Source organism: Amphiura filiformis, chromosome 15, assembly GCF_039555335.1.
Source record: "Amphiura filiformis chromosome 15, Afil_fr2py, whole genome shotgun sequence".
In the NCBI taxonomy this organism is placed as follows: domain Eukaryota; kingdom Metazoa; phylum Echinodermata; class Ophiuroidea; order Amphilepidida; family Amphiuridae; genus Amphiura; species Amphiura filiformis.
Genome location: NC_092642.1, coordinates 21790008 through 21812587, shown reverse-complemented (window position 1 = coordinate 21812587; position 22580 = coordinate 21790008). Strand labels below are relative to the sequence as shown.

The window sequence follows — 22580 nt, the reverse complement described above, 5'->3', positions numbered from 1 at the left end:
TACTGCTGAAAACAAATGAACATCCAAATGTTATCTACTGCTGATAGCAAATTAGCATTCAAATGCTATCTACTGCTGATAGCAAATGAGCATCCAAATGCTATCTACTGCTGATAGCAAATGAACATCCAAATGCTATCTACTGCTGATAGCAAATTAGCATTCAAATGCTATCTACTGCTGATAGCAAATGAGCATCCAAATGCTATCTACTGCTGATAGCAAATGAGCATCGCAATTCTATCTAGGGCCTACTGCTGATCTGATAGCAAATGAACATCCAAATGCTATCTACTGCTGAAAGCAACTGAACATTCAAATGCTATCTAATGCTATCTAGGCTATTGCTGATAGCAAATGAACATCCAAATGCTATCTACTGCTGATAGCAAATGAACATCCAAATGCTGTCTACTGTTAAAAGCAAATGAACATCCAAATGCTATAGTATTACTGCTGATAGCAAATCAGCATTCAAATGCTACTATACTGCTGATAGCAAATCAACATTCAAATACTATCTACTGCTGATAGCAAATGAGCATCCAAATTCTATCTACTGCTGATAACAAATGAACACCCAAATGCTGTCTACTGCTGAAAGCAAATGAACATCCAAATGCTGTCTACTGCTGATAGCAAATGAGCATCCAAATACTATCTACTGCTGAAAGCAAATGAACATCCAAATGCTATCTACTGCTGATAGCAAATGAACACCCAAATGCTATCTACTGCTGATAGCAAATGAACATCAAATGCTATCTACTGCTGATAGCAAATGAACATCAAATGCTGTCTACTGTTAAAAGCAAATGAACATCCAAATGCTATAGTATTACTGCTGATAGCAAATCAGCATTCAAATGCTACTATACTGCTGATAGCAAATCAACATTCAAATACTATCTACTGCTGATAGCAAATGAGCATCCAAATTCTATCTACTGCTGATAACAAATGAACACCCAAATGCTGTCTACTGCTGAAAGCAAATGAACATCCAAATGTTATCTACTGCTGATAGCAAATTAGCATTCAAATGCTATCTACTGCTGATAGCAAATGAGCATCCAAATGCTATCTACTGCTGATAGCAAATGAACATCCAAATGCTATCTACTGCTGATAGCAAATTAGCATTCAAATGCTATCTACTGCTGATAGCAAATGAGCATCCAAATGCTATCTACTGCTGATAGCAAATGAGCATCGCAATTCTATCTAGGGCCTACTGCTGATCTGATAGCAAATGAACATCCAAATGCTATCTACTGCTGAAAGCAACTGAACATTCAAATGCTATCTAGGCTATTGCTGATAGCAAATGAACATCCAAATACTATCTACTGCTGATAGCAAATGAACATCCAAATGCTATCTACTGCTGATAGCAAATGAACATCCAAATGCTGTCTACTGTTAAAAGCAAATGAACATCCAAATGCTATAGTATTACTGCTGATAGCAAATCAGCATTCAAATGCTACTATACTGCTGATAGCAAATCAACATTCAAATACTATCTACTGCTGATAGCAAATGAGCATCCAAATTCTATCTACTGCTGATAACAAATGAACACCCAAATGCTGTCTACTGCTGAAAGCAAATGAACATCCAAATGCTGTCTACTGCTGATAGCAAATGAGCATCCAAATACTATCTACTGCTGAAAGCAAATGAACATCCAAATGCTGTCTACTGCTGATAGCAAATGAACATCCAAATGCTATCTACTGCTGATAGCAAATGAACATCCAAATGCTGTCTACTGTTAAAAGCAAATGAACATCCAAATGCTATAGTATTACTGCTGATAGCAAATCAGCATTCAAATGCTACTATACTGCTGATAGCAAATCAACATTCAAATACTATCTACTGCTGATAGCAAATGAGCATCCAAATTATATCTACTGCTGATAACAAATGAACACCCAAATGCTGTCTACTGCTTAAAGCAAATGAACATCCAAATGCTGTCTACTGCTTATAGCAAATGAACATCCAAATGTTATCTACTGCTGATAGCAAACGCGTACAAATGCTATATAGGCCTACTGCTGATAGCAAATGAGCATCCAAATGCTATCTACTGCTGATAGCAAATGAGCATCCAAATGCTATCTACTGCTGATAGCAAATGAACACCCAAATGCTATCTATTGCTGATAGCAAATGAACATCCAAATGCTGTCTACTGCTGATAGCAAATGAACATCCAAATGTAAATGTTACCGGTATCTACTGAATGTACTGATGATAGCAAAAGCATCCAAATGCTATATACTTCTGATAGCAAATGAGCATCCAAGTTCTATCTAGGCCTACTGCTGATTAACAAATGAACACCCAAATGCTGTCTACTCGTTTTCTACGTACAGTCACTTTTTCTGATCTGGTATAGAAGTTTATCCGAGGGTGTGGCCCTGTGGGATACCCCTTCTTCCAACTAAACTACACAATTAGACCTATAAATTAAAAAAAAACATTGAGTTTTAACAGAAAAGATGTTAAGCCACGTGTATTCAAATTCATAGAATAGGTCACTCCCGAATTCAGAAAAAAGACAGGTTTTTTTATCTTGTTTTGCCAATCCTATTCCTTTAGTTAGCTCTAACTGGCAGTGGAATTGAAATTTTAATTTTTAATACATTTTTTTTTTTTTTTAAGAGCTAAAACCCGGGGCAGGGCGTTTTTTCGTTTGGCGATGATAAGCCAAACGACTTGTGCAAATTTCAAGTTTATGCAATATATGTTTTTGGGAAAACACGCATTTTTGTATAATAATTATCAAAACTAACATGCAATATTAAAATTATGAGCAAACTCTCAGCTTGAACTCAAAACTGAACGCACAATTTCTTGCTTTTGGCCCATTTCCCCTCAAATTGCAAAAATAGGCCTATTATAATTTTTAACTTTAAACTTTATATATTGCCAGTTGGAACTAACCGATTAGGGATTGTTTAATTTGGGTATGTTTCATTTGGCAAAACAAGACAATTTTTTTAAATTAGTAGGCCTGCTGAAGTTTTGCTGGAATCAAGAGTAGTCCTATATTAAATAATAGACCTATCGTATATATTAGCTCGTATTATAAAGTTGACACTTGACAGGGGAAAGAATAAAGATTTTTAGTAATAGCTTAGCCTTTTTTCCCCCAGCAGTCCTGTTGGTCTCAGTAAATGGCTCATTGTTAGTCTATTGTTATGACGTCATCATAAAATTTCTTCTGTGCCAATTCTTTGTCTCACATCGATTATTATTTTTCTGTCCTTGAAGATATTAAATTATGAAAATGTTGCTAATAATAAACCCGCGATATAATCAATAAAAGGCCAGGAATAAAACAAAGTAACATCATTCTGCATCAGCATGAAAGTTAATGCTGTTCAATGAGTTGAAAAGTAAAAGGTAAAAAACAAACAAACAACCAAACAAACAAAAAAACAAGAACAAACAAACATTAAATAGACAAAAAATCAAACAAACTTTAATCTTTTGTTAGTCCTCTACTTCTTTGCAAATTTAATAGCTTGTAAATTCCTTTGAGTTGAAACTGGAATCGTACGGAGTCGGACCCCCTGAAATGATTCATTTGATTTTATTTGGAGAAAACATTGCAAAATAAATTAATTGGTCTTGATTTGGAAAATGCATGTTTAAATTAACCATAATAGGTCCGAACAATGCAAAAAAACCCACATCTGTATAATTTGCTTGGCAACAGCTCTAGGAGTGGGAACAGGAGTCGGCATATTTTGAAGCTTTATCAATTATCTTTGAAATAAAATTAGTCAGGACACATGGTGGCGCTGTTTAAAACTGTCAATGCGAGAAAATGGCGATACACACTGACTGTGTTGATGTTGATGTTGTATGAAAACATTGTGGATTTATGTTGACGGAATACCTTCTTCGTGGCGGTAGAAGATATTGTGATTTCAATATAGGGGATACTAATGGTTGTTTGTGTATTTCCAAACAATTTCAGGTAAGAGTGTGATTTATAACAGGATTTAAGAGAAAGCTTCAAACAAACCATTGCATGATTGGGTAGCGTAGTGGGCTAGGCAGGTGCACTCAATACTGGTCATGCATGCACTGATGTTGTACTGTACCGGTACATAGTGTAGTACAGTACAATTTGTCATTGGCTGTACTAGCGTAGTGATAGTGTTTGGCCTATTTTTTACGTGGCCTGCCCTGATGCGATCACGGATGTATTCTTTTATGACACATGTTTTTGTTTGAGTTTATCAAGATCAAGGTTAATATAATAAATATTGTTTACAAATTAGGGGTTCATTTAGAGAATAAGCGATAGGAATTTTTATTTTGCCTATCCTCTACCGTGTGATAGGCGACAGGCAGGTCCAATATTTTGAGTAGTGGATGCGGCGCAGGGTATCCACTACGATAAAATATTGGACCTGTCTGTCGCTCTATCATAGGTAGAGGATAGGCAAAATAAAAATTCCTATCGCTTATTCTCATTCTTAGTCAGTTAAATATTATTTTAATAACTGTAAACAAATTTTTAAAGCAAAACTAAGTTACCGTCATGAAAACTCCCCTCATTATAAAATGAAGCGAAACTTGTTTACAACTTCACGTATTCTGTTGCGGCGTATTGCTAAGCGCGTTCACGTATTCCGCACTAGTCTACGCATCCAGCGCGATACATACGCCGCACCTCTACACGCGTGTTACGCAATATCAAGCGCGCATGATGACGGGGTGCGTCTACGGCCTGATAGACGGCACCCGAAATCATGCGAATGTCCAATCAAAAATGTGTCTACGAACTAGACCACTCCCACTGACTAAGAATCATATATGACTAAACGCCTAACCGGTTGTTTATGCCCAAGGGCAAGGCTCGGCGCCCGAGGGGCCGCTTGCGGCCCGAGGGCATAAACAACCGTACTTTAGTCATGACACATACCAGAACATTTTGTGATTCCCATTTCATCAAAATAATAACAAAAACAAATAAGTAACATTATTAAAATAATAAAAACCATGATTTTCCCTACCCGGCGATCGTACATTCGGGGCTCTCGAGTCTCGACCAATCATGCGCGCTGTTACATAGCGTGTATGTATGAATACATGAATACAACACGGCTAAGGGTGTACAACCCCATGCTTTCTAGTTTGGTAAGGATGACAATTTTGTCATCCTTATTCCTTACATGTATCTGTTTACAAATAGAGGTATACAAAAGAGCTGTCAAAATGGTTCTGGTTATCCAAACACTCAAGACAAGTATCAGAAGTAGGATCAGATGGATGGTCCACAATACTGATTCATGCAGCATGAACATGATGAATTAAAAAGCTGTGAAGTGTAAACTTGCGTCTTTTGACAGATTGCCAACAAGATTTCGAATGGAAATAGTCCAGAACACAATCATGTCAGTAAATGATTATTTTGTTCTGGGACTGATATATTCGGACTATAATCTACAGCACAATTTGTCATTGGCTGCAACGTAGTGCTTGGCCTAAACATGGCCTGATGCGATCACGGATGCATTTTAAATTATGACAGTATGTATAAATGTTTAGAATTTTGACAATGCCTGACATATAACTGATGCAAAGAAGTTATAACCGAATTCATAGGGACCGAGTCCGGGAATTGAAGTCCCGCCTGGTAGCCAGTACCGGGCAGGAATTCAGTTTTTTTTCGGTTTTGTAGTGTCCCTGGACCTAGACCTAAATGCTAGGATGTAAGGATCATTCATTGTTGACCTAAAAAAAAAAATGCATTCAAATTCAATGCATTTTGAAATCATTAATAGACTATGACATGAATACAAAATATCAATTTTTATATTAAAAATGCAAAACATCTTTAATTTTTTTTTTTTTTTTTTTTTTTTAGGTCAACCATGAATGATCCTAGCATTTAGGTCTAGGTCCAGGGACACTACAGAACCGGAAAAAAATTACCCGAAAATCCCAACCCTAATCTTTACTCATCACTCAACCAAATCTCAAGATTTTATTCTCTGAAATTTGTTGAAAATGAAATACAAATGTGAACAATTTTAATCACAACTTATATTTTCGCCCTTCAAAAAATCGAACAGGCTAAAAGGAATTACAGCAGTGAGTAATCATGCCTTATGTGCAAATATGGTAGTTGCGAAAGTCATTGTACCACATAATTCCTCCCTACGTCACACACAGAGGTCATTGTTGGATATCAATAACCTCCGCGCCGGTGTGCGTATTATCTAAACGAGCCATTTGATTATTTGATTGTGACGCACATACATACATATCGCCTAGGTTATAAATGTCCCATGCGATATCATTATTTTTGGAATAAAACAACTCCGTTTCGGCTCGGTCTTTTGCTCAAAACAATGATGTCGCCCGTGTTATGAGACGATAGATGCACGACAGTGGTTAAAAATAATACCTTTATTCTCTACAACACTCAACTTTGGGCTGTGGAACTCGTCTTGAACGACAGTCAATGATTCTATCATATTTTGCAGTACGGTAAACCTTTGACGAATGCATGTACAGTGATGTTGCAAGGTCTGAACTAACAACGCCTATGGCGCAAAGTTCATTAATGGGCTATTTCATTATAAATGACACGTTCACAAAATGGCTTTTATCATATCTGGTTGATATAATTAGGGTGATAATGCAGTGTTATTAACTTAATTCTAAGTATGCCACAAACTACAAGCTACATGAGCATTTTACAGAATTCTGTCTATTTTTGTATAAAAAATTGCCAAAAGGTACATTTTTAACCCAATTTTGGAGTCCCATTTCATTTTGCCCATGTATTCTGAATTAATTCTTTGAAAAATTAGGCACATTCTATGGCAATGCGCTTGTTGCAATGAAAATATGATATGTGTGGAACATCATGCAAGTTGAATGGTGAAAATTGGTGCAAAAATGTTAAAATTCCGTAGATTCTTGCAAAATTGGCATTTTGCGTTAAATAAAAAAATGAGTGTCCTCTCCAATTCATGCCTCCATTTTTGTTAACATTAAAGAGGAAATATAAACCCTTACCCTACCTGTATAATCTGTGTTATATTACCAATTGATGGGACAGGGCACTGATTGAGGAATTCATTTATTTTACATACAGTAGACCACTTGTTCTTGATACCACAGTTCCGCGTTAAAAATTTGTCCTCTCCAGAACTGAAGTTAATTACTAATTGTTGAAATAAGAAGGGTTATATCATAGAATGTGAAATTTGTAGAGGAAGAGTGGTCTTCCTTCTACCAAGGTGGCACATGATTTGGTATTGGTTGCATTTTTGCAAGCCTGTATCCACGATTCTGTTTGCAATTTAACAAATGTCCTCTCCAGCACAATTATGTCATTTCCATGAATTGGTAAACAAACTAAAAATAAAAAATTTCAAAGAGCCAAACCTACAAGAAATTTTTGCATTTTATTGCAAATTATGCTTACAAACCACTTTAGTGTTCAAATTATTGTCCAGTTGTTGAGAACACATAATGATATTATTCTGCATTGAACTTCGGTTAGCTAAAAATTGCAATATTCCTAATTTAACCAGAATATTAACCCTTTTTGTAGTGGATTTTAAATGCTGGGGATCTTTTATGCAATAATATTGATGCAGCTATTTCTAAAGTTAAAGTATAACTTGGCTTATAAACGGATAACTTGGCTTATTATGTGTTAAAAAATGTGTCCTATCCAGAACAAATGACACAGGAGGGGTCTTTTATTTTAGGTTTTCCATGACTAGTACAACAGATTGACGCATAATACTCACTTATGCATCAGTGTAGCTATTGGGCAGGACAAAATGACTATTTCATGAATTTTTCATGTGAAGATAAAGTTTATCCTTAAAAATATGTAGTAATTTTGCACCATTTATCTGGATTAGTATCAATTTACTAATTGTTTTATATTGAAACTGGCATATTTAAGACACTGAAGTGTAAAGGAACATACAACAATTATTACAGACTAAATATGAATAAGTATGAACCCAATGTTGGTTACATATCCTCTTTCAAAGTTGTGTATTAAATTGTTTAAAAAAATGTCCCCTCCAGACAGCAGCTATGTTTTACACAGCAAAAATTCAATTTAATTTTTTTAATGGTTCCTGAGGGTTTGACGCTCTAATATTTTGAGAATTATTGACACACCATCTGAACTTTGAAATGATAATGAATTTGCATGAAATAAATGAGTTTGAATTTTGACCCCTTTTGGGACTCAATGTTGTCATTTATAATGAAATAGCCCGATATCATAAATTTGCACTCATCACCTTGCCTCTGAAATTCTAGGGGTCCTTGCTACTAAATTTCCAAGGGTCCCATAACGGCATCAATATAATGTTTTTCTGGGAAGAGATCATAGGGGATTTTCATTCACGAGTGCGATGGTTTCATTTTTTCTTGACATTCAAGCTTGCAAGTGGCAATCTCTTTTAACCTAGTTGTAGTAACTACAAATTTGGAATGTTTTAGGACTTGATCTCAAGTTGTAGATACTCCAGTAGGGTGCCTCCAGGGTTTTATTTTGGCAAGTTTGCATTAGTATCTAGTAAAATACTCGCTTTAGAAACCTGCGTCACTGATGTATGTCATCTGTAATTGCTCAACTTATTCTACGCATCAGCTTTTGTCCAAAGAAATAGATTTAAAAAGATGATTTTTGAGTGATTTTTATGAGCAGCGAAAAGTCCACTCCACGACTATTGTATGTGAATAAGGTGATGAATGCATGCTAAATCGCGGCGACACATACACATAGCTCCTTGGAACTTGTGCTTCATTTTAGCCTCTAGAAAAATACCAAAAAAAAACGACAGACACCACTTAAAAAGTCCATCCGCCTGTAAAATGTTTTTTTTTTTGTCGCCTCATGTTTATTATACAAGTGATGTCTTAGGTGTTTTTTGGTGGATTTAAAGGGTACCGTATTAAACACAGGTCAAATTTTAAAATTGGTCAATTTTGGTTTAAAAGTATTCGAACAGGTATAGTTTGACTAAGTAATCAGGAAAAATGTCAAAGGTAAAATTGTAGGAAAGGGTCAACAACTGAAAAGTGCTCCGCATATAATGAAACTGGTCTTAAATTGTTTGTCACATGCAAGGGTGAAAATAAGAGAGCTTGCACTGTACCAGGGGCCACTTCTGCAAAAAAAGTGGCCTCTGGTTCACTAAGATTTGAAGAAACCAGGGGCCACTTCCAATTACCAAGGGGTCAATAAAAAATAATCCGGCTTGGTGGCCTAGTGGTTAGAGCATCCGCCTCACGATCGGGAGGCTGTGGGTTCGAATCCCGGCCGGGCCATACCAAAGGTTTTAAAAATGGTACCTACTGCCTTCTTGCCAGGCGTTCGGCATTGAAAGAATGGAGTAGGGAAAGTTAAACACATGGTTACCAGTGGACTAACCCCTGCTGTAGCTTTTCTGCTTGCAGACATGTGGCCTAGGGTTATGAAACGGAGATAGGCGCCGCCCAATGGGCCGAAAGGCCTGGGAAGGATTTAACTTTAACTAACAATAAAAATAAAGATATGCTGATAATGCTTTAAAATTTGATATTTTTGGTTCACTATCCAGGGGGCAAGTTTTGTGAGAAAAGTGTCCCCTGGTCTACTACAAATGAGATGGAACCAGGGGCCATTGCAGAGTTTCTGGGGGCCAAATGGCTCCCGTCTCCCGCTTCATTTCACCCTTGGTCACATGTTAAAAATAAGTCAGAAATGGTTTGCACCGTCTAAAATGTGTCATTACCTACAGTGTATAGGAAACATTACAAAATAGAAAAATTTCCTTTTTTACATGTCTAGGTATAAACTTAAATTGTAAGATTTGTGGAAAACACCACGGAAGATGTTTTACCCAAATTGGGGGCATTTTTGATTCTTTTTTGACTCAGTGCATTGTAATTGCCCTGGACTGGAGTAAACTTGTAGTAACAGTAATCATATTTTCATACAAACGATTGCCTTGTAGTTGTACACATTTTAGAATTAGGTTTATGAACAACACACATATTTAAAATCTTTAGTTGATAAAGAAAACTGTGAGTCCAAAGACTGGTTGTACATGTACAACTCTGTTTTGACCCACTTGTGTCCTTTCGGATCAATCCCCAGTCTCTAGCTCTTACATACCGTAGTTATGTAAGAGTGGACTGTACATTTTTCTCTCTTTTTTGTGCTCAACACATGCTGCCATGAAAGTTAAAAAAAACAAGAATGTAATGTTCTTTCATCTATACTATACTATACTATACTACATGTATACTATAGTTCTATATACTCAAAAACTTGAATTTAAAAATAAGGAAACTACATGTAGTCCAAAATTCGCCCCAAAATTTGTACAATGTACATGCACAAAAAATACAAATTAAAAAAAATTGTAATCTTGCTAAGCCCTGTTTCAGGCCAAAATTAACCTAATTTGGAGCCATTTTGATATAAATCTGCAATATTTTGGGCTCATCCTCGACATATTGGTAAATCTGGTACCCCATTGGACCACTGACACTGTTGCCATCATCTTGGCTTTGGGGAAAAACAACTACTATAGGCAACTCTGCACAGAGGCCTGTAGCATCCAGAGCACAAGCAGATGTCTCTAGTATTCATGGAGTCAATCAGGTAGAAGAACTGGGCCAGCAAATCAAAGAAATAAAGTGGAATTCAATGCAGGATTGAAGTCAATAACAATCAGATTTACATTTGTAAAAACAGATTATTGATGTACATGTGAGGAGAACATAGGAAAAAAAATCCTGTTCTACTGGACCTACTCAGATTTCAGTTTTTTGGGATTTAAAAATAATTGCTATTTACACATGCATGTGTAGAAAGTTAACTCAGCCATATTTGTATTGCAATAGTGAATTGACAATGATCAAGTGAAAAAAAAATTGTCAATTTTGTACAAGTTTGAAAATTATACTTCCTTACATCAAGGTGACTTTGTGAAAAGTATGCCATACAAATGTGTGTGAATATACAATGTATATCAATGAATACACACGTAGTTCATGAAATGTAGTGCAATTTGACATTACCAATCAATGGTAGTACTCCAGACCCGCCCAACGCCCACACACATCCTAGCAGTATGAGTGTACATGTAACCAAATTCTACCAAATCTGAAACCCGGAGCTTTTACTAAAGATGGAAAATAGGTTAATGATTCATCTTGTGTACGTTGCCATGGTTACAGTTCATTTAGTGGGTTTCCTTAAGAATCAGTGCTCATCTTTAGTGTGGCACAGTGTAATCAGGTGAAAAGTGTGTTTGCACTCAAGTGTTTATAAAATAGAGCAGATACCATACTTTGGTATAAAAGGTATAAGATTCAAAATTTATGTATAAAATGTCCACATCATGCCCACATGTTTTTGACAAAAATAAAGTGGATAAATATGATAATTATAAATGTTTTCTGTTTATTTCTACACATTTATTATAGTCAATTGATCAATTTCAAGTGTTATTTTTTATTCCTTCAGTAGTCCCTTGCCTGGAATTAATCCGTATGTATGTATACATAATATGATCCTTAGGATGTGATCAAGCAAAATCAATTGGAACTTCGGAAGTCCAGCATATTGATTTATTAGCCAAACAAAGGGAATATGTCCTTTTGCTTGAATATGTCCTTTTGCTTGAATATGTCTGACTTAAGACTGGTTTGCTTGATAACACATGTGTAAGCATTGATGCACAAAAATAGCCCAAAAATTAAACACATGTATCAATTTACTGTAATGCTTGGAAATTTTGCTAATAACTGCAAATATTTTATGATCAGTCTCTTTGGGGTGTACATGTGTATCAGTTCAATGATGTAGTGTACACCAAAATACAACAACAATTACATGAAGCCTTAAAACTTTTATGAATTTTGTATGAATTTTGAAAAAACCTGAAACCTTTCATTATTATCACAGTACACGCACAATGGCAAGAAAAGTGCAACAAAACTGTGATAAAAATTGTATTTTAAAATGTAAAGTTGAACATGACAGGTCAGGTGTGTTGTTGTGATATATGGTATTGATTTCATGTTGCTACAGTTTATCTGTCACCTGAGGTTCACCCATCTGTTTATGTTATTGTTTAGCTATATGCTCCTGCATGCCTGAATAATTACATTTTGCACTATTCATTAGCAAGTCTGGCTTGTTGCACATGTAAATTTGTTTTTGGGTGGGTGCGGCGTGCCGCACCCACCCTGTATTCTCTGACTATTGACCTACTTTTTCACATGCCGCAGTGTTGAGAAAATATTCGTGCGGTTATATCCCAAACACCCACAGAGGTGATAGATTACTGGCGAGTTTTGTAATTATTACTTGATTTTGATATGTAAATGTCGATAAAGTCGTCATAGGCAGTAATGTGTTTGTATTAAAAGAAATAACAAAAATAATTATTTAAGTAATAGAAATACTATTTGGAAATTGCAGCAAGATTTGCAGATGTTTTTATTTGAACAGTACCAGTTGACCAGTTTTGCTAGTTTTCCTAATCTTTGGGCTAAATTAATAGCATCGTGAAGGTCATATATTGTATGTGCATTGTGTTCAGTGTGTACATAGGCTATTTACTTTTCAAATCTTGTGACAAATAGTGCTTGATGATGCTTGTATAAGGTATTATAGACAAATTATTAGAATGCACGTGCACCAGTAGAAATGGCCCAGGTTGAATAAAATAAATAAACATATGAATGAATATTTTATTCCCTGGATTATTTTTGTTGGGACAAAATAATGATATAGTTTGACGCTTTGAAATACAGTTATGTTAATCATAATAAAGTTACAAAGTTAAAAAATAATATCGAAATATTGTAAAATCAAACATTTCCCCTCATAAGTTGCAATACAACATATTGAGAAAATTGATATGGCAGATTTTTAAACTTTGATATGGAAAGATACCCCAGCCCTGTTGTCTCACCAGAGAAGATGAGCAGAAGTCTTTCTATCTGATGATAAAAAAAAACACTCTAGGTATGATTACGAAAATGTTTTAAATAACTATTATCTACAAAAGTTTTATAACCATGTTTTATATAAAATGTTAACATAAAAGCGTCTTGTGTTATGATGTGAAGGGTTAATATAAAAACAGGGAAAATCTGTTCCAACTGACCAGCAGAGAACAAAGGATAAGCAATAGATCAGATTAAAATCAGGAAAATATGACACAACCTCCAATGGGGGAATAACAATCGTATAAACGTATAAAGCTAAAAACTCTTTTAACTTTGTTTATACGTTTTGTGTTATTCCCCTATTGGAAATCGATGTTGTGTCATATTTTCCGATTTTAATTGTGAACTTGACTTACTCATTCTTTCATTTCTCTTGACAATTTTTCATTTGCCCACCCTATTCCTTTTAAAGGAATTTTTATTTCATGTTATCTGTCTCTTTGTGAATTTTGTGATACATTTTATATTGGAAAATGAATGTGTCACATAGTTAATTGGACCAGGTGTGTAAGATAAAATAGGCTATGGTACCAGTGGTATAGTGTGGGTCATCATTGGGGGGGGGCACTGACCATGATGGGGGGGGCATACACTGTTTTTCAGCAATTTTCCTATGGGCTTGTCTAAATTTTGCAATTGACTGGGGGGCATATACCCCCTCCCCGTGCACCTATGAGTGAAAGTACGCCACTGTACAGTACCAATAACTTTTTTTTGAAAATTTTGTCTGCAACTTTTCAATTTATTTTTCAAAGTCTAATTGGGGAGGGGGGACTTTAAACTTACGAACTCTTTAGTATTTGCCTTGTTATCTTCACATGTTTGTTCTCTATCAGTAGAAGTCACTTGGTTCAGTCACATTTAATTCCAGCCTCATACTGCATGATTGTGAGTGTTAAAGAGCCCTTGAGTTGGATGAGGAGTTGTCTCAACATGATGAGAGCAGACACTCTCTGCATATCATTAATATCTACAGACTAGGGTTATGAGACTGCAGCTTTTGTAGTAGTCGACGTCACGACTAGTCAGGACCAAATAGTCAAGTACAAAACATGTATGCCCCCCTTTTGCCATTTCCCCCAGTTCCCCCCCCCCCCAAAGACCTTGTCAGCCTTAAAATCCACAAATTATGAAAATGTCAACAATTTTACACACAATTTGTTGATTTTGCCCCGAAATTCACTTTGCCCCTGGTGTCCACCCCAAACAAATTCCTGGTGCCTCCAGGATTAAAACAATTTTCACAAATGAATTATTTTGTCAAACCCAGTATCTTTAATTGGACAACATTAATAATGCAATTTGATGTATATACCTAAAGATCAAGGACGATGCTAATGGAACCTTTTTGTAACCAGATTAATTATTAAAGATGGCAAATGATCTTCCATATATCATTAAAAGCAATTTGCAGGGACTAGAGATAGGCGTTTTTGAGATGTACGACAATTAACTTGTTTTATTTAGCGGAACGGATTGGTTTTGATACCATAACATAATTAATTTTACATGTAGATCTATCCACATCCTGCATGCTACGTACATAGGCCTACACTGGTATCTTAAATAACAAGTGATTTTAATGAATTGTCGGTTTCTACCTGTTCTAAAATCTAACTACTTGTGTAACCAGATACATGTATGTAGGATTGTAGGTCATTGATAAAAAATACCATTTTGTTGAAGTATCAGCTCTAGGAATTTGTGTTTCGCCATAGAAGGTGCAACATCTGGCTATTATTGTGGTCATAATTTGTTCTTATGCTGTTTTGTATCTGGAAATAGCATCCAGATTCCATGAACATCAGCAATTATGCCATTTGCATTTGCATAAAAGCGCACACACTCATACACACCCACCCCACCCCCAGGCATGTAACCAGGGAGGGTACAAGGAGTACAACCCGGGGTACAACGCACATCCAAATCAGCAAAAAGGCCATATTTTCAAGGTGAAATAAATATCCTTTTTTGGGGTGTGGAAGTCCTTTTTTTGTACACTTTTGAATGCAATTGTTGTTGTTGTTTTTTTTGGGGGAGGTTACATTTTTTTGAGATTCCGCACCCCACTAAAATCTTAGCGGGGTGCCTGCCCATTCCTACACAAAACAAGGTGTATACATATAGCTAGAATACATAAATTGTACAAACCATTCTAATTTTAACTTGTGAATGGGTACTCATGGCAACAGCTTTTGCCATTGTGCCACAGGTGGAGTCATTCCCACAATCGCATGTTTTCACCTAGTTAGCTCTGGAGTGATTACAAATTGCGTACATTGTACATTACAATACATTTAACATTGCAGAATTAATGGCGTTGTTTAGTGAGTGCATAACCCTGTAACCAGTGACGTACCATGCAGAATTTCCAAGGGGGGCAAAAATGCAAAATCATCCTGTTGATTTGCTACAATAACTACAATGACAGTGATTCGCCGATTCTCCAAATTTGGCCAAATTTGCACGCTACGGTATGCTATACAGAAGTTGTCGGGAATCACAAATTTGGTACCAGCATGGGCGCCGCCATCTTGGGAAAAGGGGTGCTGGCGACCGTCGACTCGACGGTCGCCAGCACCTAACGCCGCTCAAATACCATGACTACAGCGTAACAGCACGCGTTCCCGACTATCAATCATCAAGGGTCAATCACCTCGAGCTTGACAACGATATCTGAATAGACTATTGCCAAGTCTTACGTGTAGGGCGAAATTAAGGTTAATTTTGTGATCAAAACAGTATTTTTCTTGTATAAATCTTGGTCTGGAGAGTGGGATTGTTGGTCGATTTGATGTATTTAATAAATTAAGTTAATGGATGCCCTAAAAATATTATTAAAAGTATTAAAAACAGCTATTCAACATTTGAAAAAAATACGCTGTTGCAGGCTTGAAAAGGTCCGGGAAAAGGTCTAGCCTTGGTTGCAGCAAGCCATGATTTTCACGGGTAGTTTTATTTCTTGAGCGCGAACACGGGCGCGATGCAGCCGGTAGAAATCGTGGTAGTGTTCCAGGCCTCTGCGATGGCAGGGTAATGGCGGCATCCATAGTTTTATTACATTTATCCTCGAGTGACGCTTCCCAATCTTTATTTATTCCCTGATGTAACCTGGACAAAGTACTGCATGTGAGGGGCGTTGAAATTTAATAAAAGTGACACTGGAAAGTGGACTAACAAGAAGAGAATTGCAAAGAGTGAAACAAACAAAACTTGGATGATAAGCTTGTGAGTGTGTTAAATCAACAATATAATTTTTCTGCACAACATTAAATAGTTGTGTAGAGTCTTCGAAGTTTTTGTATGAATACAAACAATAACAGATATTGCATTTGGTGTCAGTTTGTTGCTGCCAACCGACAAGCACATAAGTTTATCAATGTATTGCATGTGTCCCTCCCATCATAGTCTACATAAACCGTATAAATGATTTTGTTGGTTCTCATCCCCTCTCGTCTCTATTTCTGGGGTTAATCAGGTTTTTTTTATAGATTTTTCAAAAAATTTAAGACTTTGGAATGCTTTAAGAAAGCTCTATACAGATAAATATGTTTATAAGAGAACAAGGATCAAGTGTTAATTTATGTGGTGCTCTAGGGGTTTAGCCCTCAGAATCTCACATTTGAAAACAGAAGACTTGGAAAAGGGCCTCCTTTTCCTTCAGAACTGTTGGAAAAGACCGAAAACTACTAACAATTCTAAAATGAAGAAACATTGAAGAAAAAATATTGCCCTCCCTCATCAATTCATGAAAATCCTTTGGACGAGAACCAACAAATTGATTTCATGTTGCCTAAATGCCATTGAGAAAGGACATTGCGTTGCCCAGATTCCATGCATAGGTGATCCACCCAGCTTGATTAGAGTTCAAGCTCGGTTGTCTCAACTTGTCTGGTTGTGAGGTTGAATGCTATAGAAGAGCATAAAGTTATGTTGGATAGTGAGATAAATAACAAGAAATGTCTTTAAAAAACAATGCCATGGATGAAGATCATGTTTTATAATGAAACTGACTCTAAAAGAGTTCACTTTTTCTGCATAACTTTCTGGCTATGTTTTGTTCAGTACCGGGTAATAACTTGGAACTTGGATTTTGGGTGAGTTCCCATGCAAAGGAAAGGGTGCAGAAGGTGGCCCTCCTGACAGGCCACCCTAGGGGGCCACCACTCAAGGTATGGCAGCAAATACAAGTTTTCCTTTCTGAGCAAAATGACCCCCTACATCATACATGTAGAAGCAAGTTTTTTGTGTGCTTCCCCTAAATTTTACTCCCTCCAAAAAAATACAAGTTTAAGTTTCTAAATTTGATGGCAGCTGTATTCACAGGGTTGTATCTGCTGTAATTCATATTCATGGATGTGCACATATACTACACTAATTCTGGAGGTGCCTGGTATCTGTGATTTGATGGACTCTTTGGCAAAAAAAAAAGTTCAACTCCACCAGCAAAATTATTACAGGGAATCATAATAACAGGAAATACACTTCTTTTAAAAGTGAAGTGGCAGCAGTTATGAAAAACGGACCAAAAAGTATGGTACCCTAAATACTTTTGAGAGTTGAAAATTAATGTTTTCGTGAAAATCAGTGTTTTGTTGACTCCTTAACACATCATGTGGAACATGCCCCCACCAAAAAAAAACACCTTTTCACATGTTTGTTTGGTCATGTATGTTACATCATTATATTTTTAGTGCCCCTACAACTGTACAACCCAATGAAAAGTTAGGCATGAGTATGAGCTTATTTCGAGGGTTGGGAACCAGAAAGCCTCAACTCACAATGAAAACCATCTGGTTCTCTGGTTCTCAACCCTTGGTATGGGAACCAGTTTACATTACAAAAATTTCTCCCAGGACTGTTCAGGCACAAGTATAATCTGGAAAGAGGGAGCATGTATACGTACCTTTCGGTCAGGCTCACAACAGTGGGGAGGACCTAGTTTATTTTTGTTAGGACAAATTATGATTGACAAATGACTTTTTAAATGTATTTTTGTAAGAAATGATGATAGGAAAAGAAAATACTGGATCATTCTTCAATACAGGTCACAGTCTTGAGGTACAGTACTAAAAAACTCAAAGCTGTAAGCCTATGTAGGTGTAAATGCATATTCAATAATAGCTAAACAGAAAAGAGGAAGGCAATTTTGGAATTTTGACCCATGAGAACATAGGGACCACTCAATATTTATATCGGGAATGTGAGTTTTGAAGAAAAAAAATCAATGAAATATGTTGCGTTCCCCTTCACATATAAGCGTATCATGGTTCATATAAGAAATTCAGATTCCCCTCAAGACCCCAACAAAATTTTGGATTCCCCCCTCGACCCCCTCGGCCCTCATGTAAAAATATTTTAAAATGGTCTCTCCTGATCATTTGTAAGGTCATAGAATTTATATTCATGAAATGCGATTCAACTTGTATGTGGTCATACTGAGCTGCTTAAGTAAATTTATAAATACTGGAATTGGACTAGCCTTAAACCACTTGTTTCAACATAAATAAACAGTGAAGTGTTCTGCATACCAAACAATATTTGTGAGTTTTGAATGTCATGGGTTACATATTGCTCCTAACTCACTACTCCTTACTTTTGCCAAGAGAAATTGTTGCATTTACACCTGGCAAGGTGGAACTCATGCTGACCATCGTTCACACTGTCACTACTCCTGTTCCTCCGGGCGTACATCTGAAAATGTGAACGCAACTATAAAACTGAAGTAGTCATCATTTGCTTAGGATTTACTAGTAACACACATATTTAGGGTGCAAACATGAAAATCACAACGCTACATTGGTAGTAGCACTAAATTTGGTTGACTTTAAAAAATATTGAGTATATAACATAAATGAAAATCAAATTGCAATTTTATCAAAAATTTATCAAATTGCAACTTTTTCCTGCATTGTATGTCTACTTTCAATTTAAAATTTAATCTTTTTGATGGTATGGGCAATCATTTTATTAAACAACACTGAACACACCCTTGGACTACACACCACACAATGTATAAAATGCAATCAACAGTATATGTGTGTAAATAAATTAAATTGATACATTCTTGGCTGATGAAGACTTGATTACAATTTAATTTTCTTTCAAAATGGTAAGAACTTGCTTGGTAATGCTTGGTAATACAATATATCTTGCAACATCCTTCTCTCAAAATAACGACGGCAACTTTGTTATGACCTGACCTACATATAAATGTTATGTAATCAAGCCACGGTATGCATGGTACCGGTAAGTGAGAGCCAGCGGCATATTTACATCATAGATCTGTAGTATTGATTATGGTTGTTCAAGGTCAGCCCAACTAACAATATCTAACTTAACCGTAATGCAGTTTGTAATGGTTCTAGGTGTATATTGTATCATTTCCAATAGAAGAAATATTTGTTGCGAAAAAAAATTGGTAATGCATGTACATGTACCCCCCTTGGCATCAAGGAAACACTACATGTTCATCGGTAGGCTTAATTATTCTCTATAAACATAGACTTGAAATCTTGTTTTGCATGCTAGACCTGTGTCTTTTGTAATTGTGTTATTGCACTGGCTTTTTTTTTTGACCAATCAAAATAAATAATATGGCATCAGGTGTATGGTAACCGGAATGAAGGCTAGATGCAAACATATAGGTGTTATACGGCTACAATTTTAATGCAGTGGAGAGGATTGGATTATTGGGAGTACTTAGTGGATCAGATTGTTGATGAATGCTGACACTGACAATATCAGGTGAACCAACATTACAGTCATATTTTTGCTAGTTCTCCTATATCCAGTCCTCAAAATAAGCCCAAATTTCTGGGGCAATTTGGGTCCTTGATCTTGAATTTTTTGGGGCCTCACAAATTTTGACAGGCCAAAATAATATATAATTCACATCAGGCTATAGAAGAGGTGTTAGTGCTCAACTTCTCAAGGCCTCAAAATTGTTGAGCCTCATGGGCCCTCAGACCTGCCTTATTTCAAGCCCTGCCTATGATCATCAATGTACCTACACACTGTCACCCACCTATGTACACGTGTAACCAAAATGTCACTGTTAGGATCAAGAAGAACATTGAATCAGGTTAGGGTTCAAAATATACAGGGGCTAATGACCCCCCTATTTCAGCACATATCAAAGTTTCCATTGGGAATTTTTATTATAGATTCAGTTCCAAAAAGCCCTTAAAAAAGGGGTGAGAAATAGGCTCTTGAATTCAAGGCCCTGCCCCCCCCCCTCTTTAGTGACAGATGGTAAAAGCGTCTTTGGTTGTTACTTTACTCCATTTGGGCCTACTTGTTCAATCTCTCTCTGTGTCAGGTGGCGCTGTGTAGCGCTGCTGTGGTCTTCACAAGAGTTCAATCAATCAACCAATTAAGTGATTGATTAATCAAGCAAGCAAGCAAGCAAACAAGCATACAAGCAAACAATTAAGCAAGCAAGTAATTACAAATTACTTTTGCATCACTCAAGTTAATGTTGGTCTTGTTCCATAATCAAAATTTTCTTCCCCAATAGCTTTATTTCGTCACGTTCACTTCTGCTCCCATTGGTATGTGCTACGCAATGCGTAATTAACTTTGTTGACATGACTTAGCGTTCAACTTTTAAAAAGTTCATGCAATAGATGTAGACATAGCTTTCAGTGTTTCTGTTGATTACTTGATGTAAGTCAGAGGACTGAGAGGCTTATGCTATTTCTATTCAGTCACACAATTAGGATTATGTTACCAAAAATATAAGTGGAGTTGAATTGAAATACAAGGAGAATATGAACTTTGTATATTTATTATAAATGTGCTGAGGGGTAAAAAGTGAATGATGAGGTGTCTCACTTCACAGTGCCAGATTTGCTACATTTATTCCTGGTAGCTGAATGTCTAGGCCAGGGATCTGCAACTGGCAGTGTGCATGACACTTGTGGCACAATGCATTTCAAAATGTTGCACGGCAGCATACGGGGAAAAAGATACTTTTGTACCTTGATTTTCAAGAAATCACATCCAAGGAGAGCTAATCTTAAGCCATATAAAATCCAAAAGCTTCCAGGGGAGCTGGCCCTGGACCTTCACTGGGGAGTTGCTCACAGACCCCACCAGATGCGGGACCAGATGCTCTAAAGTGAGCCCATGAACCCCCCACCCATCAGTCAATCCAGGCTCTGTTCCCGGTTCTGCTCTCATGGATGTAGTACCCGGATGTAGTAGCACTTCAGAATTTATGATGAGGTCCCCGGTCTAGTGACTGCCAAATTGGGGGAGGGGAAAGTTGCAAACAATATACAAAATAAACAAACAGAAACACAGATTTGTGTTTTGTTGTAAAGTAGTATTTGCATCTAGATAATTTTACAACAGGATATATCCAGTCTTAAATTTTAAATTGACAAAAATTGTTCAAAAGTTCAAAAAAATACATACATCCATGTACGCATATACTAAGTTTTATCTCATCAAAACTAGTTTTAAAACGGGTCAACTATCAACACTCACTTTTTGAACCAAATGGTTTTCAAAGAAACCATTCTCCGTCATCAGCGGTCTAATGCTGTTAGTAGACTGTTTTGTCTCCTTTATTGTCACCTTGTACCAGTGAATAGATAAAAGAGGGAGTTCCAGTTCTATCAAATTATATTGAAGGTCAAGAACAAAATACAGCCACAATTCGAACATTATGTAACGGTGACACACCCAAAATGTAATGTAATGTAATTTTCACAATTAGAACATTATGTAACTGTGACACACCCTTAAATCAAATACAGTAAAATTGGTAATTTCTGCGTGTGTAATTTTTCACGATTTGCCAATTTTGAACTTTTGTTCTGAAATTTGTGATTTTTATGTTGTTGTACATCGACTTTTGCATAAAAGAACACATTTGTGTGTTTTTATTGTTTGTGGTAACTGGGTTGAGCCCGAAAAGCATTAAAAAATATAATGTTTGGGGAAAGTTTCCACTTTTAGAGTACCAGTACTTTTATTCAAATAGATCAGAGAATATATCAGAGCCTTCCCAGAATCCTTTGCAACATGATATCACTTCATTTGATCAAATGACACTCCCATTAGATTTGTACAGGTTCCTGTTTTTTTTTCTTTTTCTGAGAATAGACTGCTTAAATATGGGTTGAGACATATAGTCAAAAAATAATACTATTTAGCAAGATCTGGATTTGATCTGTTCATTGAGGTACATTTTGTCACTATTGGCCCATGTTGCACTAGATAGCAAATTGGTAGAGAAAACTGAAATGGATGAAATGCATTATGGGAAGGGCAAGATACCTTCTCAGCAAACAAACGGTCTTGAAAATAGTTGAAAGGATGTTGTATAAAAGGCAGATAATTTTCAGTGGAACTTTATTGTTGAAAGGATGTGATAGACGTTATATAAAGGGCAGATAATTTTCAGTGGAATTTTATTGTTGAAAGGATGTATAAAAGGCAGATAGATAATTTTCAGTGGAATTTTATTTCATAGCATAGCATGTAGTTTTATCATCAGTTTTAGTAAGAATGCAATTTTAAGCAAAAATTTTGCACCACAAAAT

The 22580-nt window shown here is 36.3% G+C and overlaps 1 protein-coding gene and 1 non-coding gene across 2 annotated transcripts in view; both read left to right on the top strand.

Moving 5' to 3' along the window:
• Nucleotides 1-3849: 3849 nt before the first annotated feature.
• Nucleotides 3850-22580, top strand: part of LOC140171392 (probable phospholipid-transporting ATPase IM) — a 131510-nt gene continuing 112779 nt past the window's right edge. The window contains exon 1 of the mRNA XM_072194638.1: nucleotides 3850-4000. The gene's annotated coding sequence lies outside the window, so the exon portion shown is untranslated. The remainder of the gene's footprint in view (nucleotides 4001-22580) is intronic.
• On the top strand, nucleotides 9273-9345 carry Trnav-cac (transfer RNA valine (anticodon CAC)). Its single transcript has one exon. It is a non-coding gene; the product is annotated as a tRNA-Val (tRNA).